At 45.4% G+C, this 27,586-nt stretch overlaps 1 long non-coding RNA gene across 1 annotated transcript in view; it reads left to right on the forward strand.

Moving 5' to 3' along the window:
- LOC149356095 (uncharacterized) overlaps positions 1–7,242 on the forward strand; it is a 37,185-nt gene extending 29,943 nt beyond the window's left edge. Inside the window, exons 4-6 of the long non-coding RNA XR_016289358.1 lie at positions 6,806–6,880; positions 6,990–7,119; positions 7,205–7,242. This is a non-coding gene — a long non-coding RNA (uncharacterized LOC149356095). The remainder of the gene's footprint in view (positions 1–6,805; positions 6,881–6,989; positions 7,120–7,204) is intronic.
- The last annotated feature ends 20,344 nt before the right edge of the window (positions 7,243–27,586 follow it).

Genomic DNA, 27,586 nt, shown 5'->3' on the forward strand with positions numbered 1-27,586 from the left:
TGTCGTTTGATAAGCGAAGCACGGGCATTTTTTTCATTAGATGTGGTATGTAGTAGGTGCGTCAGAGTGCGGCTGCTGGTCGCATGCTGTTGTGAATTTTTCCAAGATTCGCGAGAGCACGCAATGCATTCAAAGCCACACGCTTGCGTCGTTGCTGTCTGTGTGTACGCGTCCCAGCGCAGTCAGCTGATTGTTGTGCATCTGTGTGTTAATTTCCAACAGATGTGAAAAATTGCATTCAATTAAAAAATAACGTTAAAACAGTCATGTAATTTTTTTATACTGTGTGACAGATCAGATCAAGATTGCACCTTGAAGATAAGTTCTTGATAGTGAAAAAAATTTGAGAGGATGGCACGACCTTCTACCATTATCGACCATTTATATTTCGTACCACGAAGGTACATTCATTCGATAATACTTTTTACAAGGATATAAATCAGCCGCCGCAGCGACTCAGCGTTTATGGCATTGGGCTGCTGACAGTAAGGAGCGGGTTTATATCCCGTCCACAACGGCCGCATTTAGATGAAGGCGAACGTCCACAGGCCCATGTACTGTGAGAAACTTTGTTATCCAACCAGAGGGGATTGAAAACTCTGGAGCCCTTTAATACGGCGTCTTTCATCGCCTGCTCTGAGACGTTAAATCCCTATAAAAATAAACCATGGATATATATCTAAACTTCGGCTCTCATCTTATGAATTTGCTTATCCAGCTGAAGGCTGCCTGTTCTACTTTATTACCAAACTTGACGCCCTGCCTACTTAATACAATAAAAAGAATTTAAATGTTTACACATGACATCGCATTCATCAAGAATACCTTTAGTCACTCAGGTGCAACCGCACTGTGCGTTCCTGTTTCGCCGTTGTCCTTTTTTTGTTCACCTGATGTGCACAGCGTAACAAGTTTCGCTGGAATTTGGCACACGGGACTAAGATAGCCAACGAAATTTGAGTAAGCAAGCTGCCGTGGCAAATTTGTAACCAATTGTAACCATGTGGAGGAAAGCACGCATATAGCAATAGTTCAGGTTTCTGGTCTGCAGCTGCTGCTTAAGCAAAGAAACGTGATAGAAAATACTGTCACTCATTGTCTCATCATGTGACAACGAAGATGAAACAGCCAACTATGATTGCTCTCTGAACTGCATTCACTCGCCACCGCGAAGATTAACCAAGTTCCGCTCGTGAAGCGACGTAGAGGACAAACACACTTTCAACTAAAGGACCAAGTAATTTTTCATGCATCCGCAAAGGCCCTATAGCAGGTACTCTTTAGTGTTTGAAGTCATTCAGTGGAAACCTGCCGGTGCACAAGTGAAGAAAAAAGGGGCGCCTTTTTGAGGCAAGCCTGTCTGGCTTATTATTTAGTGCGATGCATTGGGAGCTGAAATGCGGTTCCTAAGAAAACCCTGACACAAAAAATGTTGTACATAGAAACTAGGCTGTGATCGTGCTGTGACATTAACTCGTTAAAACTTGCTCTCCTCGAGAAGTAATCGCTGTCGGATATAAAGTTACGCGTATGTTCTCAAACACATTGCGCTGGTGGTTTCTGTTGGTGTTCTTGTATTTTGTCCATCAATTATGTCATATTCAGTAAGTTCCAAGAAATGCCAGAAATTCAGGCGTACACTACCCTATCCGCCTTCATCGCTTCTAAATTTGAATAAAGTTTGTCTTAACACATGCATATTTGTTTTTCTATGATTTCTTACAGGACGTTTAGAACGCAGGTCTTAAGCACCCTTTTAAGTACCAGCTCTTAAGGCTGTTCTTCTGCTCATTTCGTCCATGTTTTTTTTTTGCGCATTTCCCTTGCTTATGCATCAGCAACAGCTTCGACTGCTAACACATTGCCAACACATAATAGAATTAGGTGTCCCCGAGGTTTTTCTGGCTCGCGCTTTGGGACGAAACCCGCAGTTTTGCTTGGATGCGGCTACCCCCTGATGCGTGGCGCAATAAAGCATTATTGGTCCTTGCAGCACCTGTAACTTCCAGGTTAATCAACAGGATTCAAATTGAATTGAGAACATTGCAGCGAATTAAGGAAGATGACATGAGGGGAGTAATGTTAAGAGGCCACGTAAGGTTTTAATGTAGACCACATAGGATTCTTTAACCTGCGCTAAGATCGCAGAGCACACCCGTGTTTTTTACGCTTCGGCTCCATCGAAATGCAACCGCCGCAAGCTTCGTGGAGACTGCATAGAAAATGATTGGTTTGGTTTATGGGGTTTAACGTCTCAAAGCGACTCAGGCTATGAGAGACGCCGTAGTGAAGGGCTCCGGAAATTTCGACCACATGGGGTCTTTAACGTGCACTGACATCGCACAGTACGCGGGCCTCTAGAATTTCTCCTCCAAAGAAATTCGGCCGCCGCGGCCGGGATCGAACCCGCGTCTTTCGCGTCAGCAGCCGAGCACCCTAACCACTGAGCCACCGCGGCGATTGCAGTTGCCTTTTGTTGTGTCCCCATATTGCTTTTGTGTGTGTGCGCCCCCTCCTAACGACCACTCGCATTCCCCTCCTAACGACAGTTCGCATCCTCCTCCTAACGACCACTCAATCCTCCTCCTAACGACCACTCGCATCCCCTCCTAACGACCGCTTGCCCCTCGTCGCACGCTGTCGCCGGATGCCCCCCCACGGTGCGCCCCCGCACCCTCCTCCTGTTCTGGGAAGCCACTCCCTGCCGTGGACGCTTCTCCACTCCCTCCTTTCTTCGGGCGGCCAGTTCGGCTCCTGCCTCGGTCGACGCTGGTCGCACCCTCATCGGCTTTAAATAAACGAAGTCTAAAAGTACCGTGTGCGTCTTTCGCTGCATTCAACACAGCGACCGGACACGACAGTGGCGACGAGAGAGTGGATTCGACCCGCGCTACGCAACGCTATTGACAAGCCATGGCTACGCGAGGGTTTCCCAATCAGATACCAGAATTCAACGGCTCATCGTGGTCATCGTGGGTTGGATGCCTCCAGTTCTACTTTGAGGCTAACAACATCACAGACCCAGCCTTGAAGAGGGCCAACCTGCTGACGCTGTGCGGGGAGCAGACCTACGATACTGTCTGCGCCCTTATTCAGCCAAGCACACCAGCGGCAGTGTCTTACGACGACATCGTAAAAGCGCTGCAAAAGCACTACGACCCAAGGCCATCCGAGGTCTACAGCCGGGCTCGCTTCCAACGACGAGATCAACTGGGAGGAGAAACTGTGAGCGCCTACGTAGCCGCGCTCAAGAAGCTCGCTGCCGACTGCAATTTTGGAACGCTGTCGACAACAGCTACCGGGCAGGAGGGAGACGCAGCTTCTTCTGCTAACACCACCATGCTTCCCTTGGACGTGATGTTACGCGACAGATTTGTGTGCGGACTGAGTGACGAGTCACTGCAGCAGCGCCTGTTCGCTGAGAAGGACCTCACATTCAGCAAAGCTTACGACATCGCCGTTCGAGCGGAGAGCGCCGGTCACCAGCAGAGAGGGATTCGCCGGAACACCGAGCCGGTACACCAGACAAGCAACCAGGTGCGCAAGCCTTCTGTTGTTGTAAAATCGGTCAAAAAGGCACAACGCTGCTGGCGGTGTGACGACCAACACAACCCCCAGGGATGTCGATTCCAGTCAGCCACGTGTAATTTTTGCCACAAGCGAGGGCATATCGAAAGAGCATGCATTACGAAACGGAGACTTGCCAAGATAAAGTCACCTTCCCAGCCTAATCACAGCGTCAACGCCTCAGAGAATACGCCGCTATCTGATCTCCATGGAACAACATCAGCAACACCATCTGTGTTGTACGACCTGAACACCATGAATCTCGGCACGCGACCGAAGATTTTTACAGAAGTAAGCGTACATCACCAGCTGATTAAGTTCGAGGTGGACTCCGGCGCAGCCTGTACTCTGATCAGTGAGGACACGTTCCGAACTTCATGGCCATCTGACGCACCCGCCCTGCAACAAGACGACACGCACCTGCGAACGTGGTCAGGACAGAATCTGCCACTATTGGGCTCTGCCAACGTGCAGGTTAACTACAACGGCCAGACCCATACGCTACCTCTGCTTGTTGTGAAGGGCACAGGATCAAGCCTTCTAGGGAGAAACTGGTTTTCTCCACTAGGCGTGATGATATGCAGTAAACATCAAAACGCCGATGCGCTAAGCCGTCTGCCACTAGACGCAACTGTTGACGAACCATTTCCACCAGGAGACGTTCTGATGTTCGAAGCACTGCCAGAACCTCCGCTTACAGCAGGCACAGTTGCAGCATCTACGCAGAAGTGCGCAGCTCTCCGGCTAGTTTACACAGCTGTTCAACAAGGCAACGTGCATAAACTCAAAGGGGACAACTTCGACGCTTACCGCAGGCGAGCTACAGAGTTGAGCACCCATCGCGGCTGCATCATATTTGGGTCCCGAGTTGTGATGCCGAGAGAACTACGCGCACAAGCTATGTCTCTCATCCACGCCGGACATCGGGGCATCGTTGCAATGAAAAAGTGTTCCAGAAGCTACATGTGGTGGCCTGGCATTGACAACGACATCGAAACAGTGGTGCGAGAATGCAAGCCTTGCCAGAGCAGCCGGAGCGCCCCGCCGAAAGCTCCTGTCCCAGAATGGGAAAAGCCAGACACACCATGGCACACACTGCACATTGATTTTGCAGGACCAATTGAGGGCTGCACTTTCCTTGTGGTCGTAGATGCCTACAGAAAGTGGCTTGAGATAAGGCAAATGGGACAGACGACTTCGGCAGCAGTCATTGACAACCTCCGATCACTATTTGCAACGTTCGGCCTGCCGCGCAAGGTAGTGTCGGACAACGGAACACCGTTTGTGTCTGCGGAGATCCTCAAGTTTTATCGCGACAACGGGATCTCATCAGTTACATCGGCTCCCTACCACCCAGCGACAAACGGACAAGCCGAGCGCTACGTAGCCGAGCTAAAACGCGCCCTTGAAAGAGATCAGACAGGCTCGCTGCAGCGCCGCCTTGCGCGCTTTCTCTTCAAGCAGCACACGACGGTTCAGAGCACAACAGGCGAGACCCCCTCGAAAATGATGTTCGAGCGTGAAATGCGAACCCAGCTCACAGCCATCCTCCCCGAGCCAAAGGCAGAGACGTTCCGGGAAGAAAAAGCAATTCCGCGCTGCGGCACGCTTAATGAGGGGCAGCGCGTCCTCGCCCGACAGTTTCTGAAAAAGCCACGCTGGGAGGAAGCTACAATTGTCAGACGCATAGGCCTGCGCTCTTGGCTCGTCAACATACATGGCACAGTAGCACGCCGACATCTCAACCAGCTGCGTAGATTTACGACGCCGTCTGAGAGCTGTCCGCCAGCGGAGAGAACACGTGCACCATCTTCCCACATAGCCTGGCACCTCTTCCCGGAAGAAGAGACTTCGCCCAGGACAGACCTAGGAGACACAGCGAACAACAGCCAGCCTACAAGTGTTTCTCCCCCGAGCGCACAAAGCCAGCGCGCCTCCACGCGTGAGCGCCGACCCCCTGCACGATACCAGGCAACTTTCTAAGGGGGAAGGAAGTGTTGTGTCCCCATATTGCTTTTGTGTGTGTGCGCCCCCTCCTAACGACCACTCGCATTCCCCTCCTAACGACAGTTCGCATCCTCCTCCTAACGACCACTCAATCCTCCTCCTAACGACCACTCGCATCCCCTCCTAACGACCGCTTGCCCCTCGTCGCACGCTGTCGCCGGATGCCCCCCCACGGTGCGCCCCCGCACCCTCCTCCTGTTCTGGGAAGCCACTCCCTGCCGTGGACGCTTCTCCACTCCCTCCTTTCTTCGGGCGGCCAGTTCGGCTCCTGCCTCGGTCGACGCTGGTCGCACCCTCATCGGCTTTAAATAAACGAAGTCTAAAAGTACCGTGTGCGTATTTCGCTGCATTCAACACAGCGACCGGACACGACACCTTTGAAATAGCGCTCGTTCGGATTGGAACAAATGCGAAATACGAAGGGATTCGTGAAAACTAGAAAAATGCACGTTCGCCAACAATGTCCTATGTCTGTGATGTGGCTGAAATCTTACGCTTACAGTAACAAGGACACCCGACATTGTAGCCTTAAGGAGAGATGATACTAGGACTGATCAATGAAGGGGTTCAAGGGATGTTCAACGTGTAAATCATGCGAGAAAAGTACTATTGCGTATGAAAAACGGTTGAGGTAAATAGTTTGGAAGCGACAGGCAGCATGTGTTATCATGTGTAGATGTAGGGGAGAAGTAGAAACTATTAGGGAAGCTCTACAGAAAGTAGCAGATGCCAATTAAGATGCCAATGGAAGAAAGTAGTACACTGTTGCTCGGACATTACTGGACGGTCAAACATGAAATTTGAATTCGGCATTCGAACAAACGCTCGAATTTTCTCCTTTAGGCTAGTTGTTGAGCGCTGGAAGTTACCGGCACAAATGACATGCCACATACGTTGTTTGAAGTTGCGTTGTGCAATACAATGAAACGAAACGACATAACATTTCTTAATCTGAGGCCCTGCAGCCCTGGTATAGGAGGCCGCCGAAGAGGTCACAGCTGGTTTTTAACATGAAATACTGTCAGAATGAAGGGAATTGGACAGAATACGTTATAAATACGGGCGATCGCTCGCGGAAATAAAGATTAAGACCGGACTTGTTTGTTGTCGTGTTGTAGACGACAAATATCTCCGGACAAACCGAAATGCAAGCAGTTTATTATTTCCATAGTACATTGTTTAGCAGCACATGAATGTGAGAAAATTTTTTTTTTCTTGGTCATCACTGCAGACGAATCGTGCTTGCGACTCACTACGGGAAGTACAAGTAACCACGAAACCAGCAACAGACAGCATACAACGACAGGTATGCAATGCAAATGGCACCGCTTTCCCTCAACATGCTTTTATGTGCCTCTTCTTAAGCGACGCAACTGCTCAGAGTGCAATTGGCAGAGCAAATATGTCTTATGCAGAAGGTGCGGGGTCGCCACAGTTTCGGCGAAGAAGACGTGCGGAGTACGAAACAGGGAGAGGGCCATGCAGATGGGACGAGCCAACTCGACCGAGCCAAGAGAGGCGAGACCAGAGGCCGACGTGTGGAAGGTGAGATATGCCACTGGCAGGAAATATCTGTTGTGGATTCGCACAAAGGGGACCCCTCCCCAACTTCATTTCATTTTTTTTCTAGTAATTGCCAAGGTGTGCTGTGGGGCGCTCAGGCTGTAATGAAAGCCTTGTATAGACGATCTGTAATAAGTGTTTAATCGGCACAAGCAAATAGAGTAAGTACAGTAAGGCATAGACTATCAATAAAAAATGGCTCGGCCTCCACAACTTGCATATAAGAGTCCCAATCATTAAATAAATAAGGGCAGATACAGTGAGAGCAACACTTGAATATACGTGTCTGTCAGAAGCTGTTTACATCATCTGGATCGGTGCAGATCGCCAAATTGTACTTCACGTACCCCCAAAAATCTTAAGCGGTGCTCTCGGCATGCGCAGTTGATACATTCGCTGCTTATTGAAGGCTTTACGAAAATACAATCACATCACAATGGAAAACACGAACGAACGAATTTCAAAAAAGGAAAGGCTAAAGCAGCGACCTCTATGCGCTACGAGGTGCCGTCAACCTCGCACTGTGTCCAAAAATCAGCGCACGCCGGGAGCCCACACCTCTTGGCCACAGTAACCTGCCATGAGGGAATCACGCTGATTTGTGCGAGGCGCACTCATCCTGCAGTCGGTGAAATTTCGACCGTTGAGTCTAATGACTTGAGCGATGCGAAGCTCTTCTCCTGGAAGGCGCTCCACAGCCAATCACGCATCCATCAATGTACTCCTAACTAATCTTGCATTAAGTGCAAAGTAGACATCGGCCTTTGCAGCAGGTTGTTCTCGCAGCGGACGAGAAACCATAACTTCACATATCTTTTCGATTGGAATCGGTTGCAAGCTCAAACCCACAGCACAGGAAGAAACGATGTTGACAGGAGAGAGCGCTAAAACCAATTGCAGTATTGCACCAACAAGCCTGCAAAAACGCCCTCGCATCTTTTCGATCTTCGCCCAGTGTTCCTCAGCGGTTTTGCGGGCGAGCCATTGTCTGGCGTCATTCCCCATCTGTCGGAGCCGCCATTGCTTCTCAGCCTACACTCCTACTCTGGTTCCACGATGGATCCACTTAGTAGGAGGAAGTTAGTTGCAAAATCGATCCATTTATTTAACTTTAACTGTCTTTCACATATTGCTGAAATATTCTGTACTGCATTTTCTAAGATGTTTGGGAGAACAGTGCCCGGCGTAATTTTATATGTAAGTGCGTATCGCATATTTGTAAGTGCAGTGGATATAACTGCCGTTATATCCAAGAGGAAGGCCGCTTTGGTGAACTCTATTGGCTATGATTTATTTTCTGTTAGCAACAGTTTCTGTCGCTCTACCTGAAAGCTTATCCCAAGTGCTTTCGGAAAAATGTTTCCTGAAGATAACTCATCACTAGTATTGGGCAAAGAACATAATACGCGCAAGTAGCAACAGGCGGAGAAATTTCAAAAATACATTTAAACTCCTGCAGTTCTGTTATATTCATACTCTTCTACGACTTGTGGGGCTCATAGAAATCAGTTGGGGTATGAATGTTGCTTAAGATTAGCTGGTAAACTGAAAAAAAATATATTTCTTTCCTTATTTCTGAGTGCTATATTGTGTCGACGATCAACGTCAAAAGCCACTTTTTAAAATAGCAAAAAAAATCAACTTGAAATCAGTGAGCTGAGATTTGGAAAAAAGAAAACAGAAAAGTCACCTGAAATGCAGCAACCCAACTCTTGGATCCATTTTTAATATGATGTGTGTATAGGCAAGTCCCAGAGAGTCAGAAAAAACTGTGAAAGTGTGTAACACACAATATCTCGCGACCACCCAATAAACGCAATAGGTGAATTAAAAAAAAACCGTAAGAGATCTCGTTTAAAACTTCGGTGCCTTGAGCATCTCAAAGACATAATTTAATGAGCCATTCCTGCAGACTCCGTACCATTTTAAAAGCTTCTCGGCCATATCGTCTTTTGATCTATCACACAAAGTTTTATTATAGTTTTTAATTGTAAATTATGCTCACACTGTGTACTATTCATACGGAACAGGAACAAAGAACTCTTTCGTGAATACAGTTTGGCTATTTTTCAGGGAATTTGAGGAGGTTTGTTTCAGACCTCTTCTCAACAGGGCAGTCTATTTCCTTGCAGAGTTTTATTACTAACCTGGCACTCAGTGCGGAAACATCGGGAAAATTACACTATCGAGAGGTCTCAAGAGTTTTATTTTCCATGGAATCCATATGCCCCCGCTAGGCACCAGACGTCTTGATAGCGTAAAACAGCCTGAACACGACAGATCTACAGAAGCGTAAGCGTGCTGCTGAAGTGGTCCCTCATATAGTTTCTTTGCAGTATGCTTGTAAAGCGCCGCTTCAGAATGTTCTCATACGTATGCTGTTTACAATCTGGCTACAACAAGGTTTCAGAAGTTAAGTGAACTGTTGTGGTTTGAACGTTTTTGAGGATATCCGTCAATCACCGTAAAGTGTCGCAAGAATAAGCAGTATGCAAGCATTTAACGCAACCAGTTTTAGGCTGTAAAGGATGTTGGAGACACTACATGGCTGCAGTATAGGACGTGCATAATAAAACTCTCCTTATTTATCCTGACAACTTGTACACAAGGTTAGGGCAGTAGACGCCTTCGTATTATATTTGTACAGCAGGCCATATCTTTAGCTAGCTTACGCAACTGCCTCTTTTTCTGCGCTCCTGTGCTTTACGACGTAGCACGGGCATCGCACGGACTTAGTGAGCTTAATCACGTGCTTAGTGAGCCTGTGCTTATATTTGATATTTTCTCAGGCTTGCTCTGTCATAAGTTGCAGGAGCACGGAAAACACTGCCGTCACGTACGCTAGCTAAAGATTTGGCCGGCTGTACAAAAACGTAGGAACAGCTGATACGCTGAAGGCACAGCACGCATGCCTTGTATATTTTGTCCAATATGGGTTCTTTTCATTTGAGAACTGAGACGTCATTTTAAATTGTACTTATTTAACCATGTTATAGATGCAGTCAAGAGTTCACCCAAAAGCTCGTTTTTTTTTTCCCGTAACCAGAGAGTACAGGCACAAACCAGCCTTGCCTAGTGCGTGCCTTCAGTGTTCTTCGAAGGGGCCCTCCCTCCTACCAGAATGTCCCGATCAAAAAATATTTCTACCTCTTCCTGCATTGTAGTATCAACGCAGCTCGAATATGTATATAACTCGTTACTGAAAGGGTGCCCCTTAGTCATCATTTAGCTCTGACGGGACTAACCACACAGCAGCAATACTCTTTAAATGCCCTAAATAGACGTAGTTACGAGAAATGTCTGCCTTTTCTCGACAACCTGGCTTGTGTTCTATGTTGCCTCATCTGCACAGCTTAGATGGGGAAACAGAAACATTGTTCAGTACTCGCCGTTTGTTAATCTTTCTTACATTGCAAGATAGGTAGTGGAGACTGGTTTCCCTTCCATGTTTCTCTCCTAAACAGCTTTTCTACAAAAACCATCTCTATTTATTTATAAATGTGCTTTTCTTCGCAGACTTTCTGTGATGTATATTGGATTTGCAGCTTTCAGTCCATGCGATCCCAAACATCTGTGCGATTATCAGAACGGGAGTATGAATCACATTGCCCTATAAAAGCATTATTCCATGAGAGAGGGGTGAAAAATCTAAAAACTAGCAGGAAAAGCATATCGCATTTTAGCGAAATGAAAACAATGTTATTGCAGTGAACATGGCGTGTCAGGTGGCATGGCGTGTCAGTGCTGTGAACGGCCGGGAGGCAGGGAACAAAGTGTATTTATTATCAGACAAGGGGCTGCTTATAAGGGCAGGTACAAGCTTGAGCATGCGCACTTGGTACCGTAAGGGCACGTGTTAACATGACAGAGCGCATACTTACATCTTACTTCTTTTCGAAGAGAAAGAAAGAAAAACGAAAGAAAGAAAAAAGGAAACAGTTTCCAAATTCACATGTCAGGTACCTAATGCTGCGGTCTCTCTGGCAGGGGGTAACGGTGTGGCGGTCTACGCTGACGGTCACTTCTACGAAGGATGCCCTCAGGTTGTAGCTCCGCCATCTGGTCAGGCTGGGATACCGACTCCGCCGAAATGTTCGCTTCAGGGTTGGACGTTGGTTGCATTTCTTTGGAACTGAGATGCTCCCTGGTGCGCCGCAGCTCTTGTCCGCTGTCTGTAAGTAGGGTGTATGACCTAGGTGTGCCTGCAGGGCCTACAACCACAGCTGGCGACCATGTTCTGCGTATGGTGTCGTACACCGATACTTGAGACCCGCTGCGAAGATGTGGTAAACGCTTAGCCGTTCGGTTGTAGAAGACGCGCTGCTTTTCTCTTATTTCCTGGAGGCGATTGCGAACGGATTGTGGTGGCACAGTTTGCGATTCGAGGTGCTGGGGAAGAACCGGCAACTGGGTCCTTGTTTGGCGGCCCATCAACCTTTGAACGGGCGACTTCAGTTACTCGTCCCTTGGCATGTTTCGCCACTCCAGCAGGGCGCTGTAAAATTCCAGGATTGCGAAAGGACACTTCGTGAGCAGTTTTTTCGCCTCTTGCACCGCACGCTTCGCCATGCCGTTACCACGAGGATAGTACGGGCTTGACGTTACATGGGCAGTTCCTAGCTACGCAGCAAAAGAGCGGAAACAGGCGCTGTTGAAAGGTGGGCCGTTATCACTGCACAGCTTTGCCGGGATTCCATGAGTCGCGAAGACGAGCATGCACGCATTGTTTACTGCTGTCGCTGTTGTCTGACGTAGCTTTTGAACCTCGAAAAAGAACGAGTAGAAACTGAAACTGATGGTTGAGGGTTAAATGATGAAATAGATTAGGCAGCAAACTAGACTGAACCAGGAGAAAAAAAACAAGGACTACATTGCAAACAGTGTTTCATTTTGAGTGGTGACAAGGTCCGTAAGTTTATCACCGTACTGGTTACATTTACTCTGTTTACTATGAGAGATTTTAGGTAATAGAAAGTATAAAAGACGTGGCCCGTTTACGTCAGCAATTTCTGAAACTTCAATAGGCCTGGTGTGCTTGAAATTTTCATTATCCAGTCACAAAGCGACATAAATTAATTAAATAAATAACCGCATGTTCCATCATAAATATGCTTCAAATTAGGAGAAACGCATTGAATTGACCTGGAAGAAAACTATGAAAGAGCACTTCCAAATAATGCACTAGTATGCAGTGCACTTGATGCTAGAACTTCTGTTCGCGGAACTCAACAAAAGAAAGGGTTTGTGAAGGGGTTGAATTACGTGGGCTATGTCTATGCATCATCTGGTTATTAAGTTATTGAAATCATAATTTGATGTCTGCATTGTCAGCTTATTCAGCTTATCTTGTTGGTCCCCTGTGACGCCGTCACCCATATGACGACATTAGAAGTTAGACCAAAAATGAGAAAAGAAAACTGTGTCCTAAGTGGGAAAAGAACTCGTGCCGCCAGCGTGACGCAAAACGTAGAGTTATGACGTCACACCCGAGCTGAATAACAATCCCTGTCACGTGCAGCTAGCAAAAATGATGAAAAGAGGGGCGCGTTGCAAAATCACAGGTTACGACCAAATCCCAGCTTTGTCATCACTAGTTGACTTCCGCGTTGTGGCAGTATTCCCGAGTACAATGACAAATTTTGAGCAACCGTTAGTTGTACAGCCTTGTCGGTGCTGTCATAGCATTTATCCTTGCATAAAGCTTACATACTTTAGTCAAGTTAGTGGCTAGCTTGCGACAGGGCTTCCGACCAATCACATATGGATCTTCAGTTGCATACTATCTGAGACTACATCTTTTCTTAATGTGTCCACAGAGATGTCGAGATGTGAAGTTGAAGGGTGGCTTCCGGCAGGGGTTTGGACCGATGACATATGCACCTTAAGTTGCATGCATTAAGGTGCGGTTGATGTGTCCATCAAGATATAGAGATTTTAGAGCTACTGCGCCTTTTCCTTTCCCCAAGAACCTTTCCTTTCCTCAAAACACTTGCTTTCGCATTTCTCAATGCGAGCAGAATTGTGCCCTCAGAATTTTTACTTTGATCACTTGATCCCTCACTCTATGCTGGTTTATTTTTCACCCTGACGTAAAGGAATTAGCTACAAGTGCTTATCGATTTGCATTTCACTGTGAACAATGTATCCGCTTCTTTATTTTTTTTGTAACCCACGTTACTCTTATCAAACCCTGCCGCGAGACCAGAGAAGCTACGGCTCTCTGTGGTTCATTTAGCAGCAATGGTGCATTTTTTTTAATGCAGGTGTAAGTCAAAAACACTAGTTAATATGACCCCTACAGCTGGATCAATGTTATTCGGTGGCTCCAACAACGAAGATGTGTGAAGCCGCACTCTTTTCTTTCGAACGATAACTGTCTTTTCATAGACGGTGCAGATGGGAAATCTCTATCATCTTCCAGTTGCTCTTCGAACAAATTAATACAGAGTAGAAAGGCTTTTCCTGCGGCAAAAGAAAACGTCGTTTGGTTACGTGCGAAGATTGTCCTCACAGCACTTGTAGACTAGTTGGTGGAGGAGAGGGTACGAAGATGATGTGGACAATGATGCAGGCCCAAGCCCAAAGACGGAGCAGCCGTCGTTTTGTTCCGGGCGAGGGAAACTCCGTCGCGGTGATTTGAACGTCTTCAATTTTGGTTCTTCAAGATCCCCCTCTGAAGGTTAAACTAAGGTCCCATTTAGGTGTGCTCCAACATTTACACACCTATGTTCTTCTTCTCTTTAACATTTTCGTTACTGAAGACGAGATGGGTTCGTCCACAGAGCCTCTACTGCTCCCCTCGAAGACGACGTGGGCACGTCGAAGGTCGCGTAGGCCCCAACTTCCTACCGAAGGGGCACTTTATTGCCTCTTGTAAGCGCTGCCATCAACGCGGGGCGCTAGAGAAAAAAAAAAAGCTTCTTGGCATGCGAAATCAGGCCGAAAATAATCTGGATGGAGCAGCCACAAAAACCTACTTCTACGAGTAGCTTGATGAAGTGACTGCCTCAACTAATAATAGCAGGAGAGAGAAAATTCGAAAGCCTGATTCACAAGATAAGAAAACAAAAATATTATTGTGTTTTACAAGAAATAAAATAGCAGTTATGGGGTCACAACATAAAGAAAAGCAGCATACTCAGTGAAAAAAGGTTGGCTTATGATGTTCACATTGTTACTTATTGTCAGCAGAAGCACATGTTTTTCGAAAATTTTTAAAGAACTGGGCAGTAGCTAGAAACCTATGAGTACAGCTCTTGGGGAGAGCTGCAAGGCTATAAATTAATTATTGAAGCGCATAGTTCTTGTGCGGGGATATATGCAGCACACATCTAGGTGACGTGTGCTATTCCTCAGGCCGGTTTTCTTTAACGTAGAAACATTGTGGTAGAAACGATTCTTTTTCACAGCTGCACAGTACGATACAGTAAGCAATTAATTACAACTCTAATTAATTTTAATAAACTCAAATATTTTGTAAAGTTCACTGTGGAACCATACGTTTCGTTAGCTATCATTCTCAATACTTTCTTTTTTAAGAAGTTTATGAAAGTTTTTTTCGGTCGTGTTTTCCCACACCAAATGTGTATACGTGAACTGTGGAAGCATCAGTGACTACTTTGTACGGCAGTAGCTTTATCTTCTGCGGTAACATATGGCCTACATTTGTGCGTTATTCCAATAGGTGTGCAAACGTTCTTGTGGGCTCCGTGAACACATTGAAAAAAATAGGCTGCTAGAAAAATTAACACTGATATTATGAAAATTATCATAATGAATTTTGTTTTGTCCATGCGGTCAAAAGTGGTGTTGACTAATCGGAGATTTTTTTCTATGTCCTGGGTTGTGTCACCGGTGATTAATAAACTTGAATGGTCGGCAAAACGGATTAATGAACCTGTGAGTTCGGATACAAGTTCAGTTCAGTTTATGGGTTTAACGTCCTAAAGCCACTCATGCTATGAGGGACGCTGTAGTGGAGGGGAGAGATAATTATGACCGCGTGGATATCTTTAACCTGCATGACATCGCACAGTACACCGATCTGAAGCGTATCGCATCTATTGAAAGGCGACCGATCAAAAAGATCGAAGGCGAAAAGATCAAACCCACGTCTTTCGGGTCAGCAGCCCAGCGCCATAACCGCATAATTGCCGCGGCGGATACTGTTCGGAAAAATGTAGTGCTCATCAGTTATATACAAGCAAAATAAGATTTGCCTAAGAATGCTTCCCTAAGGTACTGCGGTTTTTATTCCTTTAATTACGACAAAAAAATCTTTTTTTTTCGAAACTTCATTACCTGATTCAGTGGCAATAATCTTTTTCACGGAGAGCCATCTGACATCAGCTAGGCACCTTAAAACCTTATCACGATTGCGGTTTAAATGTCTCCATAAACACATCGCTTATTGCTGTGCAACATATGAACTCTGAAAGCAATAAGGCGTCAAATCGACATTTGTGGTATATAGTTCATACAGACTAGGTGTCGCTCAAATTCGTTTTGAAGCACCGTGCGCTCAAGGAAATAAAAGCAGTTAGCGTTGTCAGACAAGGAATTGGGGGTACGCTTTCACCCTTCATCTGATAGTTTGAGCTATCTGCTGAATGATTAGTGCATCTTCAGAAAAGGAACTTGTTCTTTAAAAATCGTGCTCAACGTGATATCTAACCGCACAATATCATTGTGGTGCTCGAAGAAAGAAGAATATTTAGAGGAAGAAGGGGTCAAAATTGTAAGGTTTAATGCTCCGAAAAGAGGCACCGATGAAAAAGCACCATGGTGGACGGCTGCAGACTTATTAAAACACCCGGGGTTCTTTAAAAGCGCTCAAATTTGACCGCACCCAAGCATTGTTTTCTTTATGCTTCAAGAAAGTACAGCCTACGCGGACGGGTTCGAGCCCGCTATCTTGGGGTCAGCAGCTGAACGCGAGAGCCATTGAGCCACGGCGGTGGTTGGAAGGGGTAGGGTTTAGAATTTAATGTAAGGGTAAGCGCTTCTTCATTGCTAATTATAGACCTCTGATATTCCCAACCATTTTAAATGCTGAATACTGAATGAATTTGAGGTAACACGACAAAGCAGTCCCACTATTGCATAGTGACTTAAGTTATTTTGATCGAACACCATGCTAAAATGTGCTCCTTGCAGGTATTTCTAGCAATGTTGCCCTCCAGAATCACCCATATATGTGTATGGCTTAAGTCTCAGAATGCCTTGTTCTCGAACGATATGTAAACAATTCGCAATCTTTGTTTCTCTTCAGATCCCAATGAAACTAGTCACTTCTACTTTTTGTTCAGCGTTGCGTTCTGCTTTATGATCCCTTTTATTCTATCAAATTCTACAACTGCATGGTACTTAAGAGTCAGATGGCGCACAAAGAGTCTTCATTTTCGCTCTTTAAAAGTATTTCGAGCACTGTTTCTCGAAAAGTGTCCTATGTTTTTCTTTAAGTGTAGTGTAGCCACGTTGTTCGCGTCATTAAGTTTGAATATTGTTTGATGTTTTCAGGTTCGTGCAAAAGTAAGTGATATTAATTTTACTTTTTAAATGGCGCATTCCGCATTATGCGTAAGCTGATTCGCAATTTTTTAGCGGCAGAACTTAACTTTACTGAACCACAAAAGGCGATAATCGATATCCGCATATACATATACGAGTTGTTTCTGCGAAGGCGAGCAAATTTTGTTTTAAGACAGGATTTTCAGGTATGAAGGCGGCTTCTACGGCTCAATAATACCTGCGTTGGCGGACCTCAGAAACATGTAAACAGTGTTCACTAGTTTACCGCGTAACTAATGTCTGATAATTATTTTTAACTATAACAGGCTACTGGTTGAAATTAGAAGACTTGTAGCCGGCCGTTAGGAATATCCACATCAGTTTATCGATTTTCGAAAACGCGATTACCTTCGCCGCTGTGGCTCGAAAATATTTGGCGGTGTCGTGAGAAAATACGTGTGTTTGGAAAGCATGCAGGCAAAGCAACCCCTCGAGTTCACGTAACTAGTCCAGAAAGCCATATTTTGTTGAGCCGGAGTGACTACGGAAGTCGTCTTTTCGCAATTCTAAAAAAGGACTATTATGGCTATTACTAGCAACCGGCTACAAGTACCCTAATTGTTTTTTGTTAAAAAGGTATCTTGCAGAAATTAGTTAAGCTGCTAAGTATTCAACATTATGGGAGCCGGACTCATTCCAATAACAGGTTTAACAACAGAAGAAACAGTCTTGTGTCTGTACCTACTCACGATGGCGCCAAGCGACAAGAAAATGGGAGTTTCCACTTTACAGGGCCAAGTTGCAGCAACTGCCCCTCCTGAGCTGTTTTAATAAATAGCAGGAGCAGTGGCCCAGCAGCCAAAAATGGTCAAGTAATCCGGAGTACTGGCTAAATACGCATGGTGGATGCAGAACCCCGATTAAATTTCTTCGCCTTTCGTTTTTCTCTTCTTTGTAATAACGGGCTAATTACTCAATGCTATCCACCTCTAGCGCTTTCATACGGTGAACTTGCGAATGCTTAAAACACAGGTCAAGAGATTATTTCCATCCCCGTCATCGTTAGTAGTAAGACTCAGTTAATTCCCGCACGTTTTCATTCGCTTTTTAGGAGCCGGCAGGCCTCAGGTCATGGAAGCCGTAAGTCCTTGTTTCGTTGTACTCTCGTACTGGTTCAGCCTTCGGGGCTATACTTTGCGGTCTTGGCTTGCCTATGCTTGCGCTGACCTGTTTGCAGTTAGGCAAGAAGTTTACGGGGGGACCACGCGGCAGAGACCATTGAAAACCCAAGTGAGCCCTAGGCGCTTCCCTGGCTATTGTATCTCCGAAAGATTCACTGGATGCACTAATCGCGACAGCACAACTAGCTCAGCGAGGAATTCTGTTCCAACGAACGTCGCGTTAGATATATAGTGGGTCTCTTCAATTATCCACCTCTAGTTGCCTGCCCCCTGCCCGTGGGTTGCCAAGGCGCAGAACCAGCCGCTCCTTTCTCTGGCGTTGCTACGCGCTCCTCCAGTGGCTGCACAAAACCGATTCGTTTTTCTCGAGCCGTTGCGGGCTGCCCGCAGGCAGCCAGACTTGTTAGGACCGATGCTTGAGCGAGTTAGGATACCATTTGCAAGAAGAACAGCGTGAAATAGACAAGGACGGAAGGAAGACATGTACACACCGGCGATGACTTTCAACTAACAGTGTATTGCTTGGAACGTGGAAATAAATAGATCACGCTCCAAAGAACAATAAAAAATGTAGAGGTAATAAACTAATGTGCATGCACACGAAAAAGCCAAAATGATACAGACATTACTTCCCTGCTTATAGAAATTCTAATTCTTTGACTCACAAAGCTAAGGAGGGACTGCTGACACATGCGTCCTTTAACCGGTCGATTTGAGCTGCTTAAATTATTTCTCTAGTTAGCTTATTTGGGTGTGTACTCAACACTTTTTTTTTTGTTGGAAGCATGACTGCCAAGTTTTTCTTTCACAATCTCGGCTGTGGACACCGAGTTTCCCTTTAACAGTATTCTGGACATTGTTATTGTGTTCTCTCAAGCGCTCCATCAGGCACCTGGCCGTCTGGCTGACGTACTGTTTTCCGCACGACAGGGGAATGGAGTAGATGACGCCGTCTTGGTATCCAACAAAGTAATTCTCATGCTTTATAGTTTTCAAGCCATCAAGAAAGAGATTCAAGAGTGTTTTCTTCAGTACCTTCATCCACTCGCGTTGACTTCTTATGTTGAAAATGACACGCTTAGATTTACAGTCTAGCCCGTTTATAACGAAGCCACTTATAGCGAAATAGCGGTTATAACGAAGGGATTTCAATTTCCCATTCCCATTTTTTGCATTTTCAATACATTTTGGATCCGGTTTTAACGAAGTAAATAAGTGCGCGTCAGCGGATATAACGAAGAGATTTAATACCAACCGAAAAACAATCTGCCAATCAACAACATTTTGCGTCCTTTAGGCGATTTTTTTCGCGAAAATAAGAGAAAAATCGGCTGACGGTGTCCTTTCGTGGCGTCGTCTCCTCCCCTGTGGAGCGAAATGTTGCTTCACTGCATCGCTTGGCACGCCGGCCTCGTGTTGCGGCGTTCTTGAACGGCGCCACGGCGTAGAACGGTAGAGCACGCCGCGCAGGGGAAAAATGTAAAAAAGAACAGAGGCGATTTTTTTTTTCGATGACGTAGCAGAGAGCGGCCGTCTTGGCCAATCGCGGTTCTCTATTTTTCCCAGGCAGTCGGCGCCACGGCTGGACTGCAGTCTGCAGGAGGTGTGGCAGCGCGCGCTTTGTTTTATGTCGGTGCCGCGGTGCGCAAGGCAGGGAGAAAGCGCGGCAGCATTGTGTATGTTGGAAGCGTGGCTCATTTTTATCGTTATCGCGGATCGATGTATGCTGTTGTATGGATGTTGTATGCGTTGTAGGGGACGCTGGACGACTTCTTTCAGCGGCAATAAATCGGTATGCCGATGTTAGCATTTTTTTTCGTAGTCCGTATATAAAGAAATAGCGGATATAGCGAAGTGATTTCCGATTCCCGCCGACTTCGTTATAACCGGGCTAGACTGTATTTAGTTCAGATTAGGTTTTAAGCCAAATCATACTTGCTGATGTTATGAAACGCGAAGCAACAACCCTCTGCTACCATTCGCATTGTCCCATTCAAAGCTGGTTAAGCGCACGTAGGATATGTCAGGCTATAGTAACGCTCTAAATAAATCTTCGATTCACTCTGAACAAGGTATTTTCAAACACAATGCTGATCGCCTTGTTAAGGCAGGATATCCTAATCAACTGCTCGTGTCCGTATCTGAATCGATGCTCGCAAGTTTGAGCACAAACAAAACAACAAACTCACAAAATTCACGAATGCAAAAGAAAAGACAACAGTTTTTGTCTTTTCATAAGAAGATAGGCAACCGAACTCACGTAAGAGTGGCTTTTCGGCTACCGAAAAGCTTGAAAAATAGTGCAAACAACTTGACGATGAATTCACGTCACAAAATCTCGCCATGAAGCATTAGAATCATTTTGTTGCCTTCCAAGAAGGCATCATCTAGTCCGTTCCACTTTCGTGTGGAAAACAACACGTCGGTCAGACGGGCAGATGCCTGAACGAGAGCCTAGTAGAACACAATAACAATGTTCAGAATACAATCAAAGGGCATCTCGGTATTCACTGCCGAGGTTGTGAAAGCAAAACTTGCCAGCCATACTTGCAACAGAAAAACGTTTTGAGTACACACCCAAACACGCTAACTGGAGAAATTATTGGAGCCGCTCAAATTCCCCGGTTAAAATACGCATGTGTCCATAGTCGCTCCTTAGCGTTGTCTCCCAAGTAATTAGAATTTCTATCTGCAGGAAAGTAATGCTGTTTTAGCATTTTGGCTCTTTTTAGTGTAGGTGGACAAGTGTGCATCACCCGTATGTTTTGTTATTCTTAGTTGGCGCCTGACCAATTTATTTACACGTACCAAGATATAAACCTTCAGTTGCAAGTCAGCGCCTGTTAGTGTTTATCTATCTCAATCCTTGTCTATTTCTGCTGTTCTAGAAAACAGTCGCGCTTGTTAGGACGTTTTTGTGCTGGAAGCGCTCGGTTCGAAGCCATTTTTATATGGCCTAGAAGGACCGGGGTACTTCGTGCGAAGTTTTCTATGAACTTAAGCTCGACGAACTCGCGAACTTCGACAAGGTTGCGGTGCACATCGCATGTATGACAGTTCGCGCTTTTTCTTTATCTTTTAGCTGTTTGTTTATTTACTCTGGTGCATGTGTTTGTGTGTGTGCGTGAACGTGTGTGCGTTTGTGTGCGTTTGTGCGCGTGCGTGTTATCGATCAAACACAAGCGCTAGCATCGTATTACAGTCGCATGCTTCGAATTCGCGTTCACGAAATATTTCTCCTGTTAAGTCGGTTAGACTCATCTAATATTAATATTATTACCTAGGCCTTTCTCATGAGCGGCCGGAAATTCCGCTGTGAGTACGCGATCTGACACAGGACTGTACGTTTGTATGCATACGGTCTAAGTGTGAAGCCCGATAGAAGCGCGTAGTCTTCCTTGTTTTCTGCGTAGTACATTGAGAGGCACATATCCTTTGAGACATGCTGAAAAATATTCTAGAAGTACCACATGCATACATCTCTGCGCATTTGACTCATTTAAGAGAAAAACTTCAGAACGCGGATCATCGAGCAAGCACGAGCAAAAGTGAGGCGCCGACACACGAGGCCGCATTGTAACGCCTCTTAATCGAGTGTTGGCACTCTTCGATGAGGCTGTTGCATAGAGAATCGATAGTCCGCTAAAGGTCTAGATTGCACGCGTTTCCACGAGAAAAACCTTTAGCCAGCTCATTTGAGCTTATATCGAGATTATGCCCACATCCCTTGCCGGCAGCAACTCCTGGCGGCCGGGTGACTACAGTTGGACGGAACGTACCTTTATTCTTTTGCGCTTACAACCCGCAGGAGGCAGTTGACGTACGCAGAAATCCCTGCGCCCACGTCAGATCTCAATCACCATGCAGGATTCATTGTCTGCGGTCGCATTACTGCGTGTTTACCCAACTCGCGATAATCCGAGGGCACGGCGTGTCGTTTGATAAGCGAAGCACGGGCATTTTTTTCATTAGATGTGGTGTGTAGTAGGTGCGTTAGAGTGCGGCTGCTGGTCGCATGCTGTTGTGAATTTTTCCAAGATTCGCGTGAGCACGCAATGCATTCAAAGCCACACGTTTGCGTCGTTGCTGTTTGTGTGTACGCGTAACAGCGCAGTCAGCTGTTTGTTGTGCACCTGTGTGTTAATTTCCAACAGATGTGAAAAATTGCATTACATTAAAAAATAACGTAAAAAAACAGCCATTAAATTTTTTATAATGTATGACAAATCGGACCAAGATTCCACTTTGAAGATTAGTTCTTGATAATGAAAATATTTGAGAAGATGGCTCGACCTCCTACCTTTATCGGCCACATATATATCTTAACTTGAAGGCATATTCATTCGACAATACTTTTAACATGGATATAAATCAGCCGCCGCGGTGACTTAGCGGTTATGGCATTGGGCAGCTGACACTAAGAACGTGGGTTTATATCCCATCCACGGCGGCCGCATTTAGATGAAGGCGAACGTCCAGAGGCCCATGTACTGTGAGAAACTTTTTTAAGCAACCAGATGTGACTGAAAACTCTTGAGCAATATAATACGGCCTCCTTCATCGCCTGCTCTGAGACGTTAAACCACAATAAATATAAACCATTGATATAAATCTAAACTTCGGCTCTCTTCCTATGAATCTGCTTATCCAGCAGAAGACTGCCTGCTCTTCTTTATTACTGAAGTCGACGCCCTGCCTACTTAATACAATAGAAAGAAATTAAATGTTTACACATTACATCGCATTCATCAAGAATACCTTTAGTCACTCAGGTGCAACCGCACTGTGCGTTCTTGTTTTGCCTTTATCCTTTTTTTGTTCACTTGATGTGCACAGGGCAGCAAGTTTCGCTGGATTTTTGGCACCTGGAACTTAAGATAGCCAACGAAATTTGAGTAAGCAAGCTGTCGTGGCAAGTAGAGGCATTACCATTGCAACCATGTGGAGAAAAGCGTGCACGTAGCAATAGTTCAGGTTGCCGGTCAGCAGCTGCTGCTTAAGCAAAGAAAGGTTACCGAAAATACTGTCACTCATTGCCTCAGATTGTGACAACGAAGATATAACAGAGAACTCTGATTGCTGTCTTAACTGCTTTCACTCGCCAATGCGAAGATTAACCAAGTTCCGCTCGTGAAGCGATGTAGAGGACGATCACACTTTCATCTAAAGGACCAAGTAATTTTTCATGCATCCGCAAAGGCTCCATAGCAGGTACTATTTCGTGTTTGAAGTCATTCAGTGCAAACCTGCCGGTGCACAAGTGAAGAAAAAAGGGGCGCCTTTTTGAGGCTAGCCTGTGTGTTTTCCTATTTAGTGCGATGCATGGGGAGCTGAAATGCGGTTCCTAAGAAAACACTGACACAAAAAATGTTGTACATAGAAACTAGGCTGTGAGCGTGCTGTGACATTAACTCCTTAAAACTTGCTCTCCTCGAGAGGTAATCGCAGTCGGATATAAAGTTACGCGTATGTTCTCAAATACATTGCGCTGGTAGTTTCTGTTGGTGTACTTGTATTTTGTCCATCAATTATGTCATATTCGATAAGAGTTGCAAGAAATGCCAGAAATTCAGGCATACACAACCCTATCCGCCTTCATCGGTTCTAAATTTATATAATGTATGTCTTAAAACAAGCATATTTGCTTTTCTATGATATCTTGCAGGACGTTTAGAACGCAGGTCTTAAGCACCCTATTAGGTACCAGCTCTTAAGTCTGTTCTTCTGCTCATTTCCTCCGAGTCTTTTTTTTTGCGAATTTCTCTTGCTTAAGCATCATCAACAGCTTCGACTACTAACACATTGCCAACACATAATAGAATTAGGTGTCCCCGAGGTTTTTCTGGCTCGCGCTTTGGGACTAAACCCGCACTTTTACTTGGATGCGGCTATCCCCTTATGCGTGGCGCAATAAAGCATGATTGGTCCTTGCAGCACCTGTAACTTGTAGGTTAATCAGCAGAGTTCAAATTGAATTGAGAACAGTGCAGAGAATTATGGAAGAGAACATGAGAGGGGTAACATTAAGAGGCCACGCAAGATTTTAATTTAGACCACGTACGATTCTTTAAGGTGCGCTAAGATCGCACAGCACACCGCTGTTTTTTACACTTCGCCTCCATCGAAACGCAACCGCCAGTGGCTTCGTGGAGATTGCACAGAAAATGAGTGGTTTCGTTTATGGGGTTTAACGTCCCAAAGCGACTAAGGCTATGAGAGACGCCGTAGTGGAGGGCTCCGAAAATTTCGACCACCTGAGGTTCTTTAACGTGCACTGACATCGCACAGTACACGAGGCTCTAGAATTTCTCCTCCAAAGAAATTGAACCGCCGCGGCCGGGATCGAACCCGCGTATTTTGGCTCAGCAGCCGAGCACCATAACCACTGAGGCACCGCGGCGGTGAAAATCAAAGGCGGAAATAACTATGGAATGAAAAATGCAGTTGCCTTTGAAATAGCGCTCGTTGGGATTGGAAGAAATGCGAAATACGAAAGAACTCGTGAAAACTAAATGATGCACGTTCGCCAACAATGTTCTATGTCTGTGATGTGGCTGAATTCTTACGCTTACAATAACAAGGGCACCCTACATTGTAGCTTTAAGGAGAGATGATACTAGGACTGATCAATGAAGGGGTTCAAGGGATGTTCAACGTGTCAATCATGCGAGAAAATTACTATTATGTATGAAAAACGGTTGAGGTAAATAGTTTGCAAGCGACTGGCAGCATGTGTTATCATGTGTAGATGTAGGGGAGAAGAAGAAACTATTAGGGAAGCTCTACAGAAAGTAGCAGATGCCAATTAAGATGCCAATGGAAGAAAGTAGTACACTGTTTCTCCGACATTACTGGACGGTTAAACATGAAATTTGAATTCGGCATTCGAACAAGCGCTTGAATTTTCTGGTTTAGGCTGGGGGTTAAGGGCTGGAAGTTACCGGCACAAATGACATGCCTCATACGTTGTTTGAAGTTGCGTTGTGCAATACAATGAACCGCAAGGACGTAACATTACGCAATATGAGGCCCTGCATCCCTGGTTAGGTGGCCGCCGTAGAAGTCACAGGTGGTTTTAACATGAAAAAACTGTCAGATTGAAGGGAATTTGACCGAATACATTTTAAATACGGGAGATGTCACGTGCAAATAAAGATTAAAACCGGACTTGCTTGGTGTCGTGTTAGAGACGGCAAATATTCCCGGACAACCCGAAATGCGAGCAGTTTATTATTTCCATAGTACATGGTTGAGCAGCACATGAATGTGAGAAAAAATTTTTTTCTTGGTCATCACTGCAGACGAATCGTGCTTGCGACTCACTGCGGCAAGTACAAGTAAAAACAAAACGAGCAACAGACAGCATACAACGACAGGTATGCAATGCAAATGGCAGCGCTTTCTCTCAACATGCTTTTAGTTGCCTCTTCTTAAGCGACGCAACTGCTCAGAGTCCAATTGGCAGAGCAAATATGTCTTATGCAGAAGGTGCGGGGTCGCCACAGTTTCGGCGAAGAAGACGTGCGGAGTACGAAACAGGGAGAGGGCCATGCAGATGGGACGAGCCAACTCGACCGAGCCAAGAGAGGCGAGACCAGAGGCCGACGTGTGGAAGGTGAGATATGCCACTGGCAGGAAATATCTGTTGTGGATTCGCACAAAGGGGGCCCCTCCCCAACTTCATTTCATTTTTTTTCTAGTAATTGCCAAGGTGTGCTTTGGGGGCGCTGAGGCTGTAATGAATGCCTTGTTTAGACGATCTGTAATAAGTGTTTTTAATCCGAAGAAAGAAATGCTGAAAGTACTGTAAGGCATAAAGTATCAGTAAAAAAGGCCTCTGTCTGCACAACTTGCATATAAGAGTCCCAACCATTAAATAAATAAGGGCAGACGGCGTCTCTCATAGCCTCAGTCGCTTTGGGACGTTAAACCCCATAAAAACCAAAAACCAAACCAAACAGATCGCCAAACTGTACTTCAGGTGCCCCCAGAAATCTTAAGCGGTGCTCTCGGCATGCACAGTTGATACATTCGCTGCTTATTGAAAGCTTTACGAAAATACAATGAGCTCGCAAACGAAAACACGAACGAACGAATTTCAAAAAAGGATAGGCTAAAGCAGCGACGTCTATTGGCTACGAGGTGCCGTCGAACTTGCACTGTGTCCAAAAATCAGCGCACGCCAGGAGCCCACACCTTTTGGCCACAGTCACCTGCCATGAGGGAATCAGGCTGATTTGGCGAGGGGCACTCATCCTGCAGTCCGTGGAATTTCGGCCGTTGAGGCCAATGACTTGAGCGATGCGAAGCTGTTCTCGCGGAAGGCGCTCCACAGCCAATCACGCATGCATCAATGTACTCCTAACTAATCTTGTATTAAGTGCAAAGTAGACATCGGCCCCTGCAGTAGGTTGTTGTTGCAGCGCACAGAAAAGCCTAACTTGATATATCTTTTCGACTAGAATCGGTTGCTAGCTCAAAACCACAGCACAGGACGAAACGAAGTTGACAGGAGAGAGCGCTAAACCCAATGGCGTTATTGCACCAACTAGCCTGCAAAAACGCTCTCGTATCTTTTCGATCCTCGCCTCATGTTCCTAAGCGCTTTTTTGGGCGTGCCATTGTCTGGCGTTTTTCCGCATGTGTCGGAGACGCGATTGCTTCTCAGCCTACACTCCTAGTCTGCATGGTTTCACGATGGATCCACTGAGGTGCTGGATGTTTGTTGCAAAATCGTTCCATTTATTATAACCGGATCTGTCATTCACATATTATTGAAATATTCTGAACTGCATTTTCTAAGATGTTTGGGAGAACAGTGCCCGGCGTATTTTTATATGTAAGTGCGTATCGGATATTTATATTTGCAGTGAATATAACTGCCGTTATATCCAAGAGGAAGGCCGCTGGGGTGAAGTGTATTGGCAATGGTTTATTTTCGTTTAGCAACAGTTTCTCTCGCACTTCCTGAAACCTTATTCCAAGTGCTTTAGGAAAAATGTATCCAGAAGGTACCTCTTCACTAGTATTGGGCAAAGAACATAATACACGCAAGTAGCAACAGCCGGAGAAATTTCGAGAATACACTTAAACTGCTGCAGTTCTGTTCAATTGAGATTCTTCTACGGCTTGTGGGGCTCTTAGAATTCAATTGAGGTATGAATGTTACTTAAGATTAGCCGGTAAATTCAAGAAAATATATTTCTTCTATCATTTCTGAGTGCTATATTCTGTCGACAGTCAACATCGAAAGCCACTTTTTAAAATAGCAAAATAATCAACCTCCAATCAGAGGGCACAGTTTTGGAAAAAATAAAACAGAAAAGTCACCTGAAATGCACCAACCCACCTCTTAGATCCTTTGTTTCTATGATGTGTGTATAGGCAAGTCCCGGAGACTAAGGAAAAACTGTTAAAGATTGTAACACAAAAGGTATCTCGCGACCACCCAAGAAACGCAATATGTGTTTTAAAAGAAATACACTAAGAGGTCTCGTTTAAAACTTCGGTGCCCTGAGCATCTCAACGACATAATTTAATGAGCCATTCCTGGAGACACTCTACCATTTTAAAAGCTTCTAGGCCATATCGTCTTTTAATATACCACACAAAGTTTTACTACACTTTTCAATGTGTAAAACCTGCTCCCACGGTGTACTAGTAGTAGGGAACAGGAACAAAGAGCTCTTTCGTGAATACATTTTGGCCATTTTTCAGTGAAATTGAGGAGGTTTGTTTCAGACCTCTCATTAACAGGG

The sequence above is a fragment of the Amblyomma mixtum genome, chromosome 3 (assembly GCF_055824585.1).
Source record: "Amblyomma mixtum isolate Tamu chromosome 3, ASM5582458v1, whole genome shotgun sequence".
In the NCBI taxonomy this organism is placed as follows: domain Eukaryota; kingdom Metazoa; phylum Arthropoda; class Arachnida; order Ixodida; family Ixodidae; genus Amblyomma; species Amblyomma mixtum.